Source organism: Aegilops tauschii, chromosome 4, assembly GCF_002575655.3.
Source record: "Aegilops tauschii subsp. strangulata cultivar AL8/78 chromosome 4, Aet v6.0, whole genome shotgun sequence".
Taxonomy (NCBI): Eukaryota; Viridiplantae; Streptophyta; class Magnoliopsida; order Poales; family Poaceae; genus Aegilops; species Aegilops tauschii.
This window is the reverse complement of record NC_053038.3, coordinates 522,329,291-522,344,888: the sequence shown is the minus strand read 5'-3', so window position 1 is coordinate 522,344,888 and position 15,598 is coordinate 522,329,291. Positions and strand designations below refer to the sequence as shown.

Here is a 15,598-nt window from a genome sequence, read left to right as displayed (position 1 = left end):
ATGCTGACAGATGGGCCCATCCTGTCAGACAGGCGTTTAGAAGAGGCGAATCGAGCACTTTCCCGACATAATAGTTTCTAGTCAAAAATTAGTCAAAAAATGGTAGTTTTTGGCATGTAAAGTGGTAGTTTGTAGACACGGTTCCACGAAATGTGGTAGTTTTTTGTTAAATACTCAAAGGAGGCCGAGAGGGCTGAGGCACAAACAATGTAGCCAGTGTATTCACCAAGGGGAAGAGCATCTGGGAAAAGCTTTCTAGGCTCCTCCTTGGTCCATACGTGTGTGTGTTCCCCTAGTGTGTGCGCATCTTGTGTTGTTGAGAAAGAAGAGAGAGTTGAGTGAGGCAACACCGAGGAAGAAGGGGCGCTACGAGAAGGCGGCGCCAACAGGCATCTCTAACGCTGACTCTTAAACCGGACACCTTATTCGTCTACGGATCTGTGGGGACCAGTCCGCGGACACTGAACTGGGAGCTGGCCATCCAATCGTAGCTCCTAGTTATTATAATTTTGATAAAGAGAATATATCGCGCTACCAATTACACTCAGCTTCTGCACGAACAAGACGCCTAAAGACATCCAGGATGCACACAGGAAAAAAAGATAAAAAGAAAAGAAAAACGAAAAAAATGGCCCACCACGGTGATCAATCACCACCACCAGCAGCACTCTAACCACCATCAAAGACACACACACCCGGACTACAAAGGAGGTACTCCAAAATCAACGCCTCCCAGAAGGCAACAATCCACAAGGGTCGTCGTTGCCCGACCAAAGATATTAGGTCTTCACCCTGGAGAAAGACAACGTCCCCAAAACAATTTCTTTAACAAGGCCACTGCTAGGTACAACCAATAAGGGCCTAACCTTGGGGTTTCACCCTAGAAGTCATGACTCGGTACTCAAGGAGCACCACCACCAAAGAAGTCCACCAATGCTGCCGCCCCCACTTACGGTGTCTGCTACTGCAAGTCACGTACTACCAGGCTCATAGGAACTCGTGTTCGGTCTGGACAGGAACATATCCTGCAAGCCAAGTCCAAATAATAGCATGTGAAGCAAAGTCTTCATCGCATCCAAGACAATGACCTCGCTAGTGTCAAGTCCTCCAATCACAACCTCTATGGCATTCTCCACAATTGTTGATCCCTTGGAAATCTAGGTGCAGACATGTCCATCGTGTCAACAAAAAGCAGAGCTTCACGATACACCCAGAGAAGCCAGTTCGGTTGACGTTCCGGGCGCACACGACCAGCCCCTCTTCAATCAAGGTGTCCAAGGAGCGCCATATGCGCCAGTCCTTGTTTTCCTCTGAAGAGAAGTCTAGAACTCGCTGATGGCCATATCGAGGAGGGCCGACCACAGGTAGATCCGTGATTTCACGCAAAGACCACTAGGGCCACCGACCGTCTGAATAATTTGCAAGACATGAGATCCCGAGATCCACCACATCTCGCTGCCCACCTCCGCCAACCGTCGCATCGGCCCAGGTAGCTGCACACACGCACATACGCATGAGTGACAGGTATGTACAAAAGAGACACCTAGCTTTGGCATGGATGATTATCAGTGTGTCGTCCCTCCCGCGGGCGACTCGGGCAGCGGGGAATGCCTCCCTTGTAGGGGAACGCAGCAGAAAACAAAAAATTTCCGACCTACGCACCAGCCCAGGACCACTATGGAGACTGCATACATGGTTTGATCTTTTTCGTTACCGACTCGTAGTGCAGCGGGAAGTAGAGTCGATGACGATCGGCGGTGCAGATCCCCGCGGCTAGGATTTACAACCTCCCAACCGCGAGGATGTATACCCTTATCTTCTCCTCAGACAGCCCTCCGGGAGGCGGTCGAACAACCCCCCGGACGGTGTCGCGGACAGCCCTTCGGGAGGACCTTCGAAACTCGAACGGTCACTCGGACAGCCCTTCGGGAGGACCTTCGAAACTCGGACGGTCACACGGACAGCCCTTCGGGAGGCACTCACGAACTAAGACCGAAACTACGATCTCTCTACAGAGTTGCACACATACGGTGTCATCTATCCGGCAGGGCTTCGCCGTCCAGAATTAGTTCCTGCCGGAACCCAGACAGCCTTACGGCTCTACGAAACTCTTTTCGTGGGAGGGAGAGAAGAAGCCAGATAATGCATGGCATGTGTATGAGAGCAAGGGATGAGTGTGGAGGGCTGCCCCTCCACCTCTATTTATAGGAAATCCCAAGGGGGTAGGGTAGTTTCACAAAAAACCCAAAATGCACATGAATGAAGTCCTTCCACAAGGACCTAGGAGTGAAACCAAGGAACAAGAGGGTCCCCAAGGGGGGATACCCCATGTGGCCGGCCACACCCCCATGAGGGGCCCAAAAAATGGCTCCTATCCATCCATGTCATCCCCAAGATCTTTTGGAGCAAAGCCCAAAAGGTGGCTTTCCATAAAGTAACCATAAAGCTGATTTTCACTATTCACGACGACATTTTTCAGCGTCTGATCGAACTGAAAATATTTATGTGGGCTAAGAACATTTCCAATACCCACTAAAATGATTTTCAACGCGTTCCGAAACAATTCCGGTTTTAGTGATTTTCATTTGCGAAACGCATCTGAAGTGGCTCCGGCAGCTCCGGAACATTTCCGGTTTTTTATCTCAGAAAATTCCAAAAAGCTTCCAGAATGATTCTGGCATCCTCCAAGAATTATCAGGCATGTGCCGAAACCAATTTGACTTAATGGTGTATCCCGAAACAACTTTTCGGTATCATCGAAACTTATCCGATGACCTCTCTCTGCGGTACGATTCCGCTGTCCGAAACTTTTCGGTGTCAGAAACTTTTTCGATGATTTTCTCTCAGACTCCCTGTCTAGTATTCAGCAGATAGATGACCCTTAAGCGTGTGACCCTATAGGTTCGGTGAAGTATAGACATGACCCGGAACCCCTTCCGATCAATGATCAACATCGGAGCCGTGGACACCCATATTGACCCCTATACCCACACGAATAAATATTCGAGTGAACCTCCAGTTGCAGTGTGCTATTCCTGTTGCTTCGCGATATGTTACAAATACCCGAGGTGAGACATGTTGGCATTCCCGTGGATCAACAACTTGTCCACTATGCTAGTTACCTCGTTACCGGTATTGTTCTCTTTTCTCGTTATCGTGTTCCGGCATCCCCGTGATCAAATCACAAAGTGTCTGGCCAGACGATGATGGATACCGTAACACCGAGAGGGCCCAGAGATATCTCTCCATCGTCGGAGGAGCAAATCCCAATCTTGAGCTATCAAGTTACTTGACACACTTTTCCATGAACCCGTAAGCCGCCGTAATAGCCACCCATTTACGGATGACGTTTAACAAACCCCAAAGTTCATGAAGCAAGCATGAAGAAACTCGATACTCTCATGGTCTAAGGAATCATGCAAACGTTAACCATCTCTGTGTTATGTACCAATAAACTTGTGACGAATGAATCTCATAGCATAACATCAATCCGGGTCGATTCAACACAAATGTTCTCTTAACATTGTGCCCTCAAAGTTGCTGGCATAGACATGCCCATGACCAGGAAAACAGAATCATCATGCAACACTTGAGCTAGTCTTAGAGGCCAGACTAGGAATACTTCTTACCGTTTATTATTCCACACGTGCATATGAGTCTTCCTCCGAGCCTCGTGGATATTGCAGACTCGAGAATCATTGCAGTTATAGCATGGAACATAAACATAATTATGAACAGGGAGATAATCAATAACATTTATTATTGCCTCTAGGGCATATCTCCTACATCCCTCCCCTCTCCTCCTCCCCGCCCTCCCAGACCCTCGCCGCCGGCCGAAGGCCCCAGGGCAAAGCTCCCGCGGCAAAGCCCCTCGCGGTAGCCGGCAGCAGGGCCCCTTTTCTCCGCTGCTCGGGGATGGCCGATGTGGAGCGGCCTATCCAGGCGGTGGCGTTGGTCCGGTACAGAGCTCGGTGGCACAACATCGGCGACTCACGGCAGCGGCATCCTCGCGGCGGGCGAGCGGCGACATGGTGGCCCTGGGTTTGGCGGTGGTGGCGATCTCCTCCGTCGAAGGTCCGATCTCGAGATCCGCCATCTAGTCCTAGCTGCGAGTCGGGGAGACATAGTTGCTAGTGAAAATCGAGCCAACGACGGGCGATGGCGGCGTTCTACATCGTTACCTTGATGAAGGCATCGTCATGTAACTACTGTAGACTAACTCGTGCTGCTCCGGGGGAAACCTTGGGATCTGGTATCCCAGATCGGAAGATGGTGGCACTTCGGTGTCGTTTATCTATTTGGAACATCATTTGTGGAGCAGCGCTGGAAGACAGAGGTAGGAGGTGGAGCATCTTTGTCTTGCATTGAGCTTCCGTGGAGATGTAAGTCATGCCTAGCGCGCGGACATGTGTTACGTTGTGTCATGCCTGTTCGGCGAGTGCTACCCATGATAGATCTTCTAGAGTATTTGCGTCTGGATGGACGAGAGCAGGGAGGTCACGCCGTTGCACGCCGTGGTGGCGCCAATGGATGGCCGGACTAACAACGATGATACAGATATCTACAGCCGCCACCCACCTTCCCCACTGATCCAACCAACGCATTCCCTTGCCGACCTCAATCCTCCTCGATTTTCGCCCCTAGCCACTCCTGCGCCACCAACCAACCGTCGTCCACTCCTGCAGCCTCCTCCCACCTCCTGCCCGACCACCTATAGTGCCCCATGCCCGAGCCACCACCTCCACCTCGTCCCACGCGCAGCCCAACGCTCATCCTTGAGCTTCCTCTTGCACCCGACGCTTCCCTTGCGGGAGCGAGCCACCGCCTCACGCCGTAGGCGACACACGCCACCAGGAACCGCGCCCCCTTTCTCTTCCTCTCTACCTACCTCCTGCCCCGATCTCTCTCTCTCTCTCTCTCTCTCTCTCTCTCTCTCTCTCTCTCTAAATCCCTTCTCCCTCTGTCCGCGTTCACAGGGAACCTCCACATAGGAGACCCTCACCGGAGCGCCGCCTAGCTTTCTCTCTGCCCGAGCCGATCGGAAACCGAATCCCGATGACCTTCCTCGCCCGGATTTGCCTTTCCCCTGCCCCACGACCCAGCCAACGCCGCCCCATCGTCGGTCGTCTTCACTACATCGTCAGCTTTAAGTTCTAGCGTCGCTCGCCTCCGCAGCCTCCCGGAGCTTCTTTGCTCTGGATCCAGGACCTCCCCGAGCCCCGCCCTTCATCGCCCTTCGCTGGAGCCTTGCCTGAACCGTCGCGCCCTATCCCTGCTCGGGTTCGAGCAGGAACCGCTCGATCGGTCGGGACGATGAGCGCACGTCCACAACCGCGCCAAGGCCCAGCCCAGCCACGCCCACGCCAGCTCCGTCCCACCCCAGCCCGCCTCAGCAGCAACCTAGCCGCTTCGCCGACTAGGCCCAAGCCCATGGTGAGCGCCTGCTAACCTCGGCCCTGAGCATGTTTTAGCTGTCTGTCGCCGATTGCGACCCGACCCTTGTAGACACATTCGGGCCGTCTATATTTTTTTCGTGCGCTGTGAATTTAGCTATTTATCCAGTGATTTACTGTTTTACAGAAAAACCGTCAAAGTTCATGCATTTAATAACTCCACAACCGTGCATCGATTAAAATAATTTATATATGTAAAATGCTTACAATTTGCAACTTTCATCCATACAAAAAATGTTTGTTTCATAACAAAATAACGTACCTCCGAATTAAATAAATTATATATGTAAATTGACTAGAAAAATGTGTAGAATAACATGATGCACTTAATTTTCCTGTTTAACAACATTAAAATTATGGTTTAGGCAGAACAGTACGAACTTCAAAATTTGCACTTGGGGGTTTTCCGGAATTGTTATGTGTTGTTTCCGGCCTCATTTAAATGGCCTAGATAGATAGTTTACATTATGCTTCACCACTTGCCATGTTTAACAACATTTAATATGATGGGTAGCATAAACGAGAGTGAACTAGATACTTGATTGTGAAGTTTCGTCAATATGTAACTCGTTGCATATTGAGCTTCACTTAATGTGTAGTATTTGATTGTTGCATTTTGCCATGACATGCCTCTTTAACTAGACATCCATCATAATTGGTGGTGCATCATGTCATGATTATGTGATGTTTATTTACCGTGTTGTTTGCTTCTTTCCGGTTGTGCTTCTTCTCGATAGTTCCCAGTAATGTTGCGAGTGTGAGGATTCGTTCGACTACGATTGTTCGACTACTTCATGGATTCGATCTTCCAAGCTGGATTCCAGGCAAGATGACCCTTACCTTGGATATCACTACTATCTATATTTCCTAGTTGTCTCGATGCTATCGCTTTGTCTCTTTACCTACCACTTGTTCCGAGCCTCCTTAAATACCATGATACAGCATGTAACCTCCACTATCCTAGCAAACATTGTTTGGCTATGTTACCGCTTTGCTCAACCCCTCTTATAGAGTTGCTAGTTGCAGGTGCAATGCAGATTGTTTCATGTTTGAAACATGGATATCATGGGATATCACAATAACTCTTATTTAATCAATGCACCTATATAATTGGTTGTGTGTGGAAGACTCGGTCTTTTGCCTAGTGTTTTGTTCCAATCATGCTTCCTTACTTTCCGTCATACCGATGTTATATTCCTTAATTAGCGTTCCTAACATGATTGGTGTTTATGGACCCCCTTTATAGTTTGCTTTGAATAAAATTCCGCGAGCAAGACCAAACATTGGTTTTAAATTTGTCTAATAACAACTAAAACACGCATAGGGACTGGCCGCCCCCCATGGATAATTAATCAACAACCCAGGCCAGTGCTCCTCATGAGTGTTGGCCCAAACTGGGCGATGTCCGGCGCCCCCTGGGAAACCAGGGTCTCAGCTAACTCGACGTATGGCTCATCCGCTGTGCCCTATGAACGAGATACGCGCGGATCCTATTGGGATCGTCGGCACACCGGGAGGTCTTTCTGTTTTTATTTTACCATTGCCGAAATGTCTTGTGCACCGGGATTCCGATGATGATTCGGGCTATCCCAATGTTGAGGTCTTCCAAAGCTGATTGTGATAGTTTGTGATGGACTAAGTTGGGACACCTCTGCAGGGTTAAATCTTTCGAAAAGCCGAGCCCGTTGTTATGTGGCGACTTGGAAATTTATAATATCCGGTTGCAGAGAACTTGACAGTAAATTCAATTAAAATACACTAACCACGTGCATAACTGTGATCGTCTCTTTTGGAGGGAGTTCGGGAACATAACATGGTGAGGTTATGTATCTCTCATAAGTAGGTGTTCAGAATCACTTCTTGATCATAGTAGTTTGCGTCTGTTACACGTAGTTTACTCTTCTTCTTCTCGTACTCGTAAGTTAGCCACATATAAATGCTTAGTGCTTGCTGCAAGCTCTCCACTTAACCATTCCTTACCCATTAAGCTTTGTTAGTTTTGATACCCATGGTAATGAGAGTTCCCGTGGCTCACAGATTACTACAACAACAGGTGCAAGTACAGGTAAAGGGATGCTTGTTGTATTTGGAGTTCTTCTTCTACTTCTTCTTCTTCGTCGTCGATCATAGGATGGGTTCCTGATTGGTAGCCTAGGATTAGCAGGGTGGATGTCGTTCTTGTTTCGTTTGATTTCATCCGTAGTCAGATCCTGCTCTTTTGTACAATGATTGGTATGTGTTGATGTATTGATGTATTCATGTTGTGTAGCTTGTGGTGAGCGTAAGAATTTATCTGGTCTTTACATTTATTCGGTACATGGTATGTAGTGATGATATCCACCTTGCGAAGCCTCACCGCTATCACTACGGGAAACAGCTAATTTGCCATCAGGGGGCGTCTTTGCCGTCAGCTTTTCATCGGGCAAAAGACAAAGAAAGGGTTTGCTGTCATCAACAGACGGCAAAGAAACAATGACGGCAAAATAGACTTTGCCGTCTGCGAAAAAAAGACAGACGACAATTAGCTCACTTTGCCGTCTGCCAAAGAAAACACACACGGCAAAGATTTTTTGCCGTCTGTGTTTGTTTTGGCAGACGGCAAAGAATCTTTTGTTTGCAGACGGCAAAGTGAGCTCTCTGCCGTCTGTATTTTGTTTCACAAACGGCAAACCGAGAAAGCACAACACACGGATCCAACACCCGGATCGATGACGTGGGAGCCATCCACCACCGCGTGCTGCTCGACCGTGCCCTCCCCCATCTCTCCTTTCACCCCACCCACGTGACCCACTCCACCACTCAACTAAAAAATAACCCTTGGCCCACCCCACCTGCCCACGACGCACACACACACGCCCACCACTGCCCGCGGCGGGGATGGCGAGCAGGGAGGCCAGGGCGTGCGACGGCGTGGATGGCGAGCAGGACGGCAGCCGCGGGCGAGGGCAGAGGCCAGCGCGTGCGAGGGCGGCGGCTGGCGCGGGCGTCGGCCGGCGTGTGCGAGGGCAGGCGGCGGCTGGCGCGGGCGTCGGCCGGCGTGTGCGAGGGCAGGCGACGGCCGGCGCGGGCGAGGGCCGGCAACGTGGGGCGCGACGGGCCACCCGCTGCTCTCCTCATCTTTGCCCGAGGCAGCCTCTTCTCTCCACAACGGGTGCCTGCCTCCTCCCCCAACCACGTCGGCCGGAACGCGTACATCGCGGTCCGTCTCACCGTCTCCTTCACCGCCATGGCCCACCTCATCGTGTACTGCCAGTTCGTCCGCAGCACCACCCAAGCCCAGCCGGCCTTGCCTTTCCTCCTTGCTCAATGGGCCTCTGTAATCTGCACCTGTCGGCCATGTTCCAGCCTCCCCGTCGCTGCTCTGTTCCAGCCTCGAGCAGAGGAGGCCGCCGCCTGGGTGACAGCCGCGGTGGCCCAACCCTGGTATTAGAGTTCTTTGTCCGATGTCGAAGCAAAGAAGAAGATGGACCAGATCGCGTTTTCCATCTCGCGTTTCTGGTCTTTCCTGTAAAGTTCCCATACTATGTTGTAATTTCACTTTCTTTGGCGGTCCTTGTGGCAGTTGTACAGTCTTGCATAATAATTATCAATGAAGCAACTTCTGGGTCCTTCGCGACCGTCTCCCGTTCAAAAAACTAAAAGTAAAATAAAAAAGGAACACGAACTACCAGCCATTGTTTTTTATATAAAAACAATTGTTTGCCGTCTATGGGTTTGAGGGCAAACGGCAAAGAAGAAGCATTACTGACGACAAAGAGCTTGGATTTTACCGTCTGTTGTTTAATCGGCTGACGGCAAAACATGACTCAAGCTGACGGCAAAGACTTTGTCCTCTGTTCGATAAAAAGCTGGCGGCAAAGTACTCTTTGCCGACTTAGCTTTGCCGTCTGAGTTTGTCGTCTGCTTCCTGACGGCAAAATCTTTGTCGTATGGATTTAGGTCTTTGCCGTCTGTGATCCACAAACGGCAAATTACCAGTTTCTTGTACTGTGTGCGCTTCTATCCTTGGCGGGACTACCAAGTTCCTTGAGGATAGGACCGCATATTGGGCGTGAGAAGTTACCACCTGGTGCTACACCGAGGCTATGCCGACGGTTTAGCTGTCGGCATAGTTTTGGTCAATTTTATTTGTTACTATTTGGTTTTGCCCTACAGATTAAAAATCCTACAGCTAGAGCATCATCACACATATAGCATCTTCATCACACATCATCAAATCATCAATTGAACCAACTATACAACATGAAACCGTATCATATGATCACATAGCATCAACTCAAACATAGAGCATCATATCATCGAACAAAGTAACATCATCATCTAAACCAACAATATAACATAAAACCAAGTCACACCATCACTACAGAAGCCGAATTCGAAGTTGTCGGCCTTCAAGCATGGCCCACCGCCAGAACCCGAAGTCCACCTGCAAATAGCATCATCACTACAAAATGAAGAAGAAAACCGTTTAGGATGGCATTTTGTCCACTAGTAGAAAACAGGGCTTTGGTTCGGCCAGAAAAGAGCATTAATCCCGGTTGCATTACGAACAGGGACTAATGTGAGCATTAGTCCCGGTTCGAGCGGCTAGGGCACCGTACAGGCATTAGTCCCGGTTCAAATGGGACCTTTTTAGTCTCGGTTGGTGCCACAAACCGGGACTAAAGGGTGCGATGCTCAGTAGTACCGGTTCGTGGCACCAACCGGTACTAAAGGTTAGACCTTTAGTCCCGGTTCGAGCCACCAACCGGTACTAATGGGGTTTGAGGCATTAGTACCGGTTCATGGCACGAACAGGTACTAAAGGTCCCATTTTCAAACTCTACCCCCCCCCCCCTTGGATCGCCTTTTCAGTTTTGCAAAAAGCAAAAGAAAATGATAAAAACTTCAAAAATTAAAATCCTTCCAGATGTAGTTATGTTACTACATGTACAAGTTAGGAAAATTTAAAAACTTAAATTTGGACATGTTTTGCAAAAAGTGTAGGAAAAATGTAAAACGGCTATAACTTTTGCATACGATGTCAGAAAAAAAACGTATAATATATCAAAATGTTCAGCACGAAAATCCGCATCCGATTTTGACGGCCTATGGCTTGTTTGCAAATTTTTAAAATCCTCAAATTCTAAAAGGAAAAAAAGTTATGCTCAAATTTCTGTTTTTTTTTAATTTTGTTAAATCTGGTCAAACTATGGTCAAACTACTTATTCAAGAAGTATTAGTGTTACTAAATAATTATTCAAGAATATTAGTGTTACTAAATAATTATTTCAGTTTTTTGAATTTTGGTCAAATCTGGTCAAACTGTGGTCAAACAATGGTCAAACTAATTATTTGAGAAATATTAGTGTTACTAAATAATTATTTCAGTTTTTTTGAATTTTGGTCAAATCTGGTCAAACTGTGGTCAAACTACTTATTCAAGAAATATTAGTGTTACTAAATAATTATTGTTTTTTAGAACAATAATTTCAAACTCAAACAGTGAAATGTGTGACTTCATGCTCAAGCTAAATTCCTGAGGGTTAATAGGATTGACATCTTACTATTGTCAGGAAAACAACAAGTGCAGACTTGGAAACGAGGGAGAATAGAACCCGAAAGTTAAGCGTGCTCAAGCTGGAATAGTGAGAGGATGGGTGACCGTTCGGAAAGTTAGATGATTTGGAATGATGAGGGGTGATTAGAGATTAGAGGTTAAATTGAGCAGTGATGAGGGTGATTAGAGATTCGAGGTTAAAATAATTCAAGCCGTTGGCCCCCCAGGGGGTGCCTAAAATCGCCGCCCGGGGGTGACCCGGCGAAAAAAATGGGCCTGGGGGCGAGTTGGCTCCCAGCCGCCGCCCCCAGGGCCGGCCCCAGACGTGGGGAAAAAATTGTGTAGCAAATTTACGCAAAGTTCGGCTAAAACACGCCAAATTTCAGCAAACTTGGGCTTATATTCGCGGATTTAAGTCGAGTAGTCGCCATTACATATAAAAACTAATCAAAAAAACTTGCTGAAGGCCGAGAAGTCGCCGTCGTCGCCGCCATCGTCGGCCTTCTCCTCCTTGACTCGGGCGCCCCTGCTGGACCCCTCCCCGGCTGGTGGCAGCGGTGGCGCGTCGTCGTCGTCGTCGCTGTCGTCGATGATGACGACTCCTCCTTCGTCGCGGCCTCGGCGGCGCTGCTCGAAGCGCCGCAGGGTGGCGCACTGGCACTCCGTCGCCATCTTGATGGAGTCCTGGCGTGCCCATTCAAGGGCCGCGTCGTCGTCGAGCTCGACCTCGCCGTGCTCTGTCTTCACCGGCGCCAGCCCGGCTCCGTCTTTGGCTTGACGAAGCGCGGAGGAGGAGCCGACGAGGAGGCGCGCCGGCCGCCCTCGTTGATGACGATGCCGGCGCTGCGAGTGCGCCGACCGAGCGGCGTCTCCGCCGCGGGCTCGGCCTTGACGCCGAGCAGCGTCGGAGTGCCGGAGGAGTGGGAGGAGGAAGAGGAGGAGGACGCGCCGAACCTCCTTGGCGCCCATTGCCCGTCGCGTCGGCGGTGCGCCGGGGCGGCCGCCCTCGCCGGGGGGTACGCCAACGGCGGGTTGTTGCCGCCCTCGAGGTGCGTCAGCACGCCCTCAAGTGTGCGGCCGGGGGCGCCCCACCACAGGTGGCGCCCCTCGCTGTTCTTCACGCCGCCGACCACCGGCGCCCCGTTGGTGGACGCCAACCGCTGCTGCTGGCGGCGCTCGAAGTACGCCGCCCAAGCCGCGTGGTTGTCGGCGGCGTACTGGGGGAGGGAGAGCTCGGCGTCGGTGAGGGAGGCGCGCACGATCTCGACCTCGTCGGCGAAGTAGGATGGTTTGGCCACGGTGTTGGGCAACGGGGGAATCGGCACTCCCCCATTGCTGAGCCTCCAGCCCGTCGGCCCGGCGCGCATGTCCGGCGGCGCCGGGATGTTCGCCTGGAACAGGAGCCAGGACTCCTGTTCGCGGAGCGAACGGCGGCCGAAGTCGTTGGCCGCCGCCTCGTCTCCGGGGAAACGCTCGGCCATCGAGGAGATGGAGTGGCTGGGGAGAAGAGATCGGCGGCGGCGCTCGGGAGATGGAGTGGCTGGGGGAGAAGAGATCGGCGGCGGCGCTCGGGAGAGGGAGGGCTGGGGGAGAAGAGCTCGGCGGCGGCGCTCGGGAGAGCTGGAGAGGTGGCACTCATCACAGGCGAGCGAGGCCATATATAGCCGCGCCGCGTCCGTGTGTATGCGTCCGAGGGAGGGGAGGCGTCGGCGCGCCGCCCTGTGAACGCGCCGCCCGTGAGGAATCAATGGCAAAGCTGACCGGCGGCAGCCTTGCCATTGATTCCCCGCGGGAAACCGAGGCGTCGGGAGAAGACGAGGTGGGCGGTGTTGCTGACGCGGCTGGCCCGCGGCGCTTTCGCGCCAAAAACGATTCGCCCGGCGCCCCCGAGCGCCCCCCCAGCGCACCGGGTTCGGGTTGGGTTCGCCGGCGCCAATTTCGGCCCCAGCCGGCGAAAAAAAGGCCCCTGGGGGCACGACTGGGCCGATTTTTTGGCGCCGGCGGCCGAAAAATCGCCTGGGAAGCCTTGTTGGGGGCGCGGCTGGAGATGCTCTAAAGGCCCTTATGAACCGGGACTAAAGGCCCTTTTTCTACTAGTGGTCTAGTCCTAAGTTTGCAGCTTCGGAAATGTTCTAAGTATGAAAAAAATCATCTTGAGAGTGAGTAGGGTCTAGGCTCGAAGAACTTGCTTTTCACATCCCTCATTCAAACCAGATTCGATCTAGAACACAAACTCAAAATCCAACGCATCACGCATTGAAACGAGCACGATTATGAAACAAGTACAGCTCGATCAATCATGGCGAGAGTACATGCAAATTTGAGCCGAAAAAATAAATTGAGTTTTACATAGTGACGCTATATTGCAGAGTAACATATGAGAGCTCTAAACCAAATGGCCCAGCATAGGACACGGGCCATGCTAGAGAATGGGACGCGAACTACTTCCGCTGAAGCACAATCATTTTGTTTTATTCCAATCTGCATCCCATTTTTTCACACGAAAATAAAACCGACAGAAATGAGAAAAATATCACACAACTCACAATAGTAGCACAAACAGGCCTATTAATTAGGTGATGGGACCTGTTCATGCATGCACGTAAACATCGAGCTCTAAGAGCGTACTCGCCATGCCACCACTCGACGGTCTGCATCAGCACGTACCCGGTTGCCATCCTGAACCTCCCCATGCCGCCCACCACCGAGAGCTCCCGCACCGGCGCCATGACGTTGTCGCGGCCCGTGACCGCAAGCGTGCTCCCGTTGTAAGGCCCACTGGTGAGCAGCAGATCGAATGACATGTGCAGCGTGGGGTCGCTGCCCTTGGATGACGCCGCGATGTAGAACCCCTGGGCGCGTCCGAGAGCCCTGGACCCCATGCCAGGGCCCTCGGTGAGTGCGTCGTCCATGACCACCATGTCGCCAAAGCGCCAGAGCTTGGAGCCTCCGAGGAGCGGGCCGGTGTCATGGGCGACACCGACACGGATGGTGCTGACGTTGGGGCCTGCGGCGAAGTCGTGCATGTACAAGTGCAGGTGGTGGGATTGCTGCGGGCCGAAGGCACAGGCAAGGGAGACGACGAAGGCCATGAACATGAGTAGCAGGGGGACTAGAGCTGCAAAGGCGAGTCGGCGAGCCATATTGGTCGACCGATCTTGCATGCGGTGACGGACCTAACAAAGTAATACTAGTGCATACAAGGACGTCCTTAAATAGCATGAGCATCCAGCAAGGGGTCGTTTCCTTGAGTGGCCTTGACCTTGATTACTCGCCACAAGACGATGAGAATTGACACCGAGCTACTCGCACTGCTAGCTAAGGTAATAAAGATGGATGCATGCCACCAAAGTAGACTAGTACTCGATCACTGCTCCGCTGTTCCTAGTGCGATTGTATGTCACTTCACTGTAGCTGTCAGGGAACCTGGACCAGCCACAGCCAGAAAACGTTTCAGCCGCTACAGCGGTTCCCGATCTCGCCGCTACAGCGGCCAACTCTAGCAAGCCTCCCCTCGCCGGTGGGCAAAGCCTATATATGTGGCAACGGCGGCGGCGGGACCTTCACCCGAGCATCACGTGGTTGCTGGGTCTCCTGCCGCGGCATTCGGTGATGGCCGACACGACAGTCAAGGACGACGGTTCCTTTCGTCCTCCCGGCGGCTTCTGGCGCGGCTGGCATAGTTGGCCATGGATCTGGGCCTCTTGCCGTACAGCAGCCACGGGTGGAGGTCTCTCCTTGTCACCTTCTCCTGTGACCAGTGGCGGACCCAGAAAATCAAGTTAGCCGGGGCGAACATGTTAGGACAAAAGAAAAATTGAAACTCAAATACAAGTTTTTTCAACACAAAAAATGGCCTTGAAAGATTCATTTTCAATATGGATAAGATTCAACTCTGTTACAAACGGGACAAATAGGATCCCAGTTTGATAGCTCAGTTTTTTCTAAGTATTTATTATAGAATACTACAGTTTTTTATATTACCATGGTTTTATTTACCGTGAGCCATTTGTCTATCACTAAAAACGGTGTTTTTAATACAGTGGTATTGGCAAAACTATGGTATTTTCTCTGTATTTAAAAAAGAACCCTGGACCTCTTTTTTTAAAACCAAGCTAGCGAAAAAAACGCCTCACGTTATCTTCTCGTACAACTTCAACCTGCTAGCCGAGCGCGGTGCCGGTCATAGCATCTGCAGCTCTGCTGGCTGTAGGGCTAACCTACTGCTCCTCTTGCTTGTGCGATTTTTGCTCATTGGTGCCAGCCACAACACACGAGGGTCCATATCCAACTAACGACCTTGCTATGTGTACGATGAAATCCCCGTCCAATACTTACGATTGGAGACAAATCGTTAATGATTCAATTTGTGGACCATAGCATCTGCAGGTCGTACCGGTCTACAACGAATATGAATCGTACGCAGAGCAGTTTCGTCCAACTAATCAACCAAATCATTGATAAGTGATGATGATGATCAGTAAATCAACATGTGTATGCATGCTGGTGGTCCTTGTGCATGGCCCTTCAGTTTGCAACGGGTAGCTTGCTAGGAACACGCATGTTTCCAACTGCTATCAAATGGCTAGCTAATTTACTTGTACGC

The 15,598-nt window shown here is 50.9% G+C and overlaps 1 pseudogene; it reads right to left on the bottom strand.

The window, feature by feature from the left end:
- Positions 1-13,484: 13,484 nt before the first annotated feature.
- LOC109743367 (dirigent protein 1-like) lies at positions 13,485-14,162 on the bottom strand (annotated as a pseudogene).
- Positions 14,163-15,598: the final 1,436 nt, after the last annotated feature.